At 36.2% G+C, this 6,772-nt stretch overlaps 1 long non-coding RNA gene across 1 annotated transcript; it reads right to left on the bottom strand.

The window, feature by feature from the left end:
* Positions 1–2,004: 2,004 nt before the first annotated feature.
* On the bottom strand, positions 2,005–3,048 carry LOC144972142 (uncharacterized). Its single transcript, XR_013645294.1, has 3 exons — positions 2,984–3,048; positions 2,442–2,582; positions 2,005–2,202 (listed from the first exon to the last, which is right to left on the bottom strand). It is a non-coding gene; the product is annotated as an uncharacterized LOC144972142 (long non-coding RNA).
* Between the last annotated feature and the right edge of the window lie 3,724 nt (positions 3,049–6,772).

Below are 6,772 nucleotides of genomic sequence, written 5' to 3'. Positions count from 1 at the left end.
AAAAAAAAAAAATTTTGGTTTCTTCTATTCCAAAAAAAATGTGATAATATTTTAATGGTATGAATGATTTTGTCTTAGGATTACACCTCCCATAGTGGACAGGGAGGTACTTACTGTGTCTTATATCCCCTAATTTTCCAACTTGCTTTCTGTCTTTGTATTGGAATGAGATTACTGGGTTTTGTCCTGGCCTGGCCGGATGCCCTGGCTGAGAGGGAAACAGTCAAATGTAAAGTTAGCTTTTGGAGATAATATATTTTTTTTCTTTGTAAATCATCTCTCTGTTATGCACTGTATTATGTTTTGTTTACATGTTGTGTATAATTTGTAAACATTTGAGTGTGTTCCTCTTAGTGGGGACCTGTGCTCAACGTCAGGATGAGACATTTAGGTGATCTCAAACTAAGAACTTTGATGGTGTGCTCTTGGAATTTACCTCTGTTTCCTATTTGAACCAATTCCCTTTTGTCTTACCTTTTCTTGGGTGTACTTTAATTGTAATTCTAGAACTTTTTACTATCCCATATTCTTCCTTTTTACTGGCGCTGATATGACCTAAACGTGTTGCAAGCGCCGTAAAACCCTTAAAAACAAACAAAACATCTTAGGATTACATCATGTGCTCGTCGCCCAAGTGTTACAAATAAATACCATGTATAAACTCTCTTATCACTGTCAGCTGCATATGTCTGATCACCGAGCTGACTTAAGAAAAAGCAGTTCATCAGAGCAGTAATGTCTATGAAGCCGGCCTTTTATTTTGGTATTTGTAGCGTTAAACGGTCACCAGCAAGCATTTGCTATCATTTATCAAATTTACCTTTTTTGTCAAAACTTTTGGAGAAGGTAGTTCTTACACAATTAACATCTCATCTTGAGAACAACAGTTTGGAACAACCCTTTCAGTCAGCCTACAAACATCAACACAGTACTGAAACGGCGCTTCTTAAAATCTTTAATGACTTGTTATGTAATGCTGATGCTAACAATATCAATGTATTATGCCTTTTAGATCTTTCAGCTGCCTTTGACACCATTGACCATGACATTTTGTTAAGAAGACTAGAAAATACGTTCGGCATAAAAGGAATTGCCCTTAAATGGTTTACATCCTATTTACAGGATCGATGGCAGACTGTCGTGGTGAATGGTGTTCAGTCAGAACAAGTTTTACTAAATTTTGGAGTGCCACAAGGCTCTGTTCTTGGCCCTGTCCTTTAGCTAAAGACAAAATTAGCAAACTTCAGGTTGCTCAAAATAACACAGCCAGGCTCATTGTACGCAATAACAAAAAATACCCGTCAGCAACTCTTCTTCTCCGTGAGTTACATTGGCTTCCTGTTGTAAAAAGAGTTGCCTATAAGATTTGTACTGTTGTCTACAAATCCCTGAGCACGAACAGTCCCTCCTATATTAAAGACATTCTACACATATATGTCCCCAATAGAAACTTGAGGTCAAGCAATGACCAATCAATCCTTGTCAAACCTAAGCCATTGCGTAAAATAGGTGAACAGTCTTCAATTTTCGGCCCCCCATTTTTGGAACTCTCTCCCGTCACACGTGAGATGCTCGAATTCGTTGACAACGTTCAAATCTCGCTTAAAGTTTTATCTTTTTACGTCATCATGTTACAATATTATTTTCATATTTTGTTGTTGTTAAATTGAATTCGTATCACGTTTCCTTCACACTTGTCTCACTGTAATATGTTTTGTTTTATATCACTGTAAAGCGCTTAGAGCCTGTGACAACGGGGTAAAGCTCTATATAAATGCCATTTATTATTATTTAGATAGGATGCTAGTCTAATCAGAGAGTAGGTACTTTTAACCAGGTCTAATTGACCCAGCTACTAAATCACTTCTGGGTGGGTGAGGAGGGATGAGATAAATAGAAATGGCTTGGAAACATACACCTATTAAATTATTTTCCATTATTCTTTCTTGGTCATTTACAAATAATTAAAAAAAACATAACAGTTGAGGTACTTACCCCCCATCCCAAGAATTGGACGCAGCAAATCGACTTTGATCTCCCACTCTATTTTTATATAGCGCAATTTCTATATTAAAAGCATCAAAGCACTTTACAAGGAGTACCAAGCCAACAGCAACTCAACCTGTAGGATGAGGCATGACGCTTGTTAGGTTCTATTCCAATAGAGGTGTCGCTGTAGCAGGTCATGCATTCATTATTTATCTGATTGAGTGGTGAAAGAATATGAGTAAAGAGCCTTATTCAAGGAATCAACTGCAACTGCAACTCTCCCAGAGTCCAGCCCAAGGAAAGTGTCTTATCCCAAGACCGAACTTCTTCTTCTTCTTCTTCTTCTACTTCTTCTTCTTCTTCTTCTTCTTCTTCTTCTTCTTCTTCTTCTTCTTCTTCTTCTTCTTCTTCTTCTTCTTTCTCCTCCTTTGACGCGTACCTATCCTTAATACCTTTGACTTTACAGGATGGATTCTCAAACCAATGGATTCCGAGAGGCTGTTTATAATTGTGGTTTTTACTTGCATCTGGTCCTGGGTGTGAGACAGAAGAGCCAGATCATCTGCGTCCAGGGGGTCCACTGTATGTCATTTCTTCACCATTCGGAGGTTTATATATATACATACATATATATATATATATATATATATATATATATATATATATATATATATCATATATATATGATTCGTATTTAGCACACGTTAATAAGCGAAACATGCGATCCCTTTCCTTCGATGTAATGTGAGAAACAAACTTATGGTATCATTCATTGAACTCAGAAAATGACATTAAAAAACAAACAAACTACATTTTCCTACATCAGTCACCGAAGTTAAAACATTCTAAGTTCTTGAAAAGTGAAATTTCTCTCATGAAAAAAAAATTATGTATAGATTTTCAAAAGTGTTTTCCATAACAAAACAACAAGACAGTTTTCGATAGAATTTGAACAGTATTTCACCGATCTGTCAAGAAGAGACAATCTTTACACCTTAGTCTAAGCGGATTTCAACATCCATGTGAATGACGAGTCAGATAACAATGCATCGAATTTTCTCAATTTATTTGAGGCACAGAACTATGTCCAACTCCTCACAGAACCAACACATGAAAAGGGAAACACGTTAGACCTCATCATTAAACATCGTGATGACAACTTACACAGTAACCACATATCAGACCATCAATCTGTTTTATTTGAATTGAATTTGGAAAAACCTAAACCAACAGAAAACAAGACAGTAATATTTCAAAAATATAAGCCATTAGATATTGAGAAATTAAAAATTGACATTATTACATCCGGTCTTACCAACACAGTTGAACGTGCATAAACAGCAGATGACAAAGTTTCTATTTTTACCGAAATTATGTCTGAACTTCTTGATCACCATGCTTCGTTGTCAACAAAAGTTATCACGATCATGGTTCACTGTAGGAAATTCGGTTGTCAAAGCAAACGAGACGAGAAGCAGAAGAAACATGGCGGAAAACGAGACTCACAATACATAGAGAGTTATATAAACAAGCACGAACGGCAACTAACACTCTGAAACCAAAAGAAAATCTATCAGAGGCAAGGTGGACGATAGTAAAGGCAAAGTAAGAATCTTTTTAATGTCCTGAACGGTTTGATGAAAGTTGAGAAGGGAGAAAAATTACTGCCATCACACCAAACCAAATCAGAACTTGCAGAGCGCTTCAATGATTACTGTACTAATAAAATTACTACCATTCGATCCAACATGGACAATACAGTCAACACCTCTGAATATGAAGATAGCATATCACATATATCATGCTCATTGTCCAATTTCTGCTCTGCTTCAATAGAAGAGGTTACTGAATCAATTAAGAAATCCCCAAATAAACCGTGCAAACTTGATGTTGTACCAAAGAAAGAATGTGTAAATGAAATTGTACCTGCTAGCACTTCGATTGCAAATAGGTCTATCGAGAAAGCAGACATTCCAAGCTGCTTCAAAGAAGCTCTAATTACTCCACTCTTGAAAAAGAAAAAAATAGACAGTAATCAATTTAAAAACTACAGGCCAGTCTCGAACCTTCATTTCATTTCAAAATTAATAAAGAGACTCATTGTCAAACGTCTCAACAACTACATAAATTTCACAATTTGCATACTGTTTTTCAATAATCACATAACACAGAATCAACACTTTTGCGTGTTCACAATGATTTTGTCGACCTACTTGAGAAAAACGATAATGCAATACTACTGCTGCTGGACCTAAGTGCCGCGTTTGACAATGTGGATCACGTAATACTACTGGACCGAATGCAGAGGCTCGTTGAAATCGGAGACAAAACTCTAGAATGGGTTTCGTGCTATTTGCGAGACAGGCCACAGCACGTTCTCATAAATGATTCCCTTTCATCACCAACAAAGCAGCAATTTGGCGTTCCACAGGGTTCAGTGCTCGGCCCTTATATTTTCATAATGACACAAAGCCCTTAAGCAACATCATCACGACCTTCTGTCTTAGTCATCATCTCTACGCAGATGATACCCAGTTATACACTCCCATTTCATCAAAAAACATCGAAGAAACAAAACAGCAACTCGTAGCATGTCTAGATAACGTTAAAGCATGGATGAAAAACAACAAGCTTAAATTCAACGAGGACAAAACTGAGCTGATTGTATTCAAAAAGACAGGAAAGGATATACTCATTAACCAACTGCCCCTCGAAGAATCTGTTATTAAAATTTCCAATGTCGTTCGAAACATTGGTTTCTATTTTGACACTCACCAGACATGCGCGCACACATAACAAAGGCGGTTCATAGCGCTCTCCAAATGATATGCAGAATACGAAATGTTATTGAATACGAAACATGCAAACACTCATCCATGCCCTTGTTACCAGCCGCTTGGATTATTGGAACTCTCTCCTATACGGCCTACCAAAAACATCGCTGAACAGACTACAGTTGATGCAAAAAAAAAAAGCTGCTGGTATAGTTAAAAGGACAACGCCTTGGGACCATATAACACCGTTCTTAAGTCACTACACGGGCTTCCAATAGAGAAAAGAATAATTTACAAAATCGCATGTTTTGCTCACAATTGCCCTCACCATACATAACTTCAATACATTGAATGCCATGTGAGGAATTATAGACCAACTCGATCTCTGCGAGCTGCCAGTTCTTCGCTAATGGAGAAAAACATCACAAGAACAAAGTTTGCTGAGCGTGGTTTTGTATTTTCGGCTCCAATCATATGGAATTCTTTACCATCTAAAACCCGACAATGTGAAAGTCTACCAGTCTTCAAACAGCATTTAAAAACAACTCTTTTTCATTCTGCTTTTCGTGATTCGATGTGTATGTGTGTGTGTGTGTGTGTGTGTGTGTTTGTGTGTGTGCGTGTGTGTGACTGTTGTGGTGATTTCGTAGTCGAATGAATGAAACTGTGTGACACCAAAAAAACTATTGTAAAGCACCTCTGTTTTTTGTGGATACTGGAACTATATCAAATAATTATGCTAATAATAACCATCAGATACTACATGAATATAGATAGAAAAACCCATTTAAAATGTTTATAAATTGTCATTTGTGGTACCTACTTCAAGGCACTATCTTTCTCTAGGGCATGCCACTCTGATATTTGTAAGCACAAATTATATTTTAAACAATGGACTTAACGAATAATAACTAATTAATCTGCAACTAAAGTCAATTAGCTAATAACAAAGGAGTGCAACTCTTTCCTAGAGTAACTCGATGTAGATTCTAGAACTTATTACTATCCAATTTTCCCCCTTTTTACTGGCGCTGATATGACCTTAGGCCTAATGTGTTGCAAGCGCTATAAAACCCTTAAAAACAATCAAACATCTGTATAAAATAAAACAAAAATGTACATTCAAATCAAGTTTGCTTTTAAAATGAAAGATGCTTTAATATTTATCAGCTACAAATATTTCAGAACGAAATGAATGACGTGACCACGATCGCAAGATACAAGAAATGGTTTTAAAAATCACTCGCACAGAAAAAATTATTATCGTAAAATTAGTATACGCTAACTAGAGCCTAGTTCTTCATATGCATGTTCATATTTCATTGGGTTTAATAAAAAATGAACTATAAATCTAACATAAATAAACTTCCGCCCAAAACAACACTATTACAGACAACTTGAAGAAGTCGCTGTCATGACCACTCCTCTCCCCTTGGGGAACAGAGACTAAATCTCAGTTTGTATAGAGGGGCCCATTGACATTATTTTTTTCGTTCCGGCTAATTTGCTTATATACATTATTATATCAGTATCGAATATCTACATTTTCCAATGCCAAAGTTAAGTCTTTAAATTGTTTTTACTATTTTCTCTGTATTATCAACAAAGTTCGTTTCCTTGTTCTGTATAGCCTCTTTTTAGTCCGGAGCAAAATCTGTATGGCGATATTACAATTTTTTTTCGGACAGAGACCATGCTGTTACCGGCCATGTCCTAATTATACCACCGAGTACAATAAGAGAATGTGAGTAAAGAGCCTTTTCCAAGGACTGAACTATGCGCCCCTCGGTACTCTAACCCAGGGATTTCCGATTGGAAGGCGAGTATCATATTACAAGGCCACATAGCCTCACATAAAAACGAAAAACAAACCAAAAATCAAAACAAAAAACAAACAAAAAAAAAAAAAAAAAACAACAACAAAAAAAAAATAAATAAATAAACAAACAAAAAGACAAAAAAAATCCCACAGAAAAAAAAACGACAAAAAACAAAAACAAACTAAAAAA

Source organism: Berghia stephanieae, chromosome 1, assembly GCF_034508935.2.
Source record: "Berghia stephanieae isolate SIO BIC M18660-M18661 chromosome 1, UCSD_Bste_1.3, whole genome shotgun sequence".
Taxonomy (NCBI): domain Eukaryota; kingdom Metazoa; phylum Mollusca; class Gastropoda; order Nudibranchia; family Aeolidiidae; genus Berghia; species Berghia stephanieae.
Note: the sequence above shows the minus strand (reverse complement) of the source record. Positions and strands in the feature narration are given on the sequence as shown.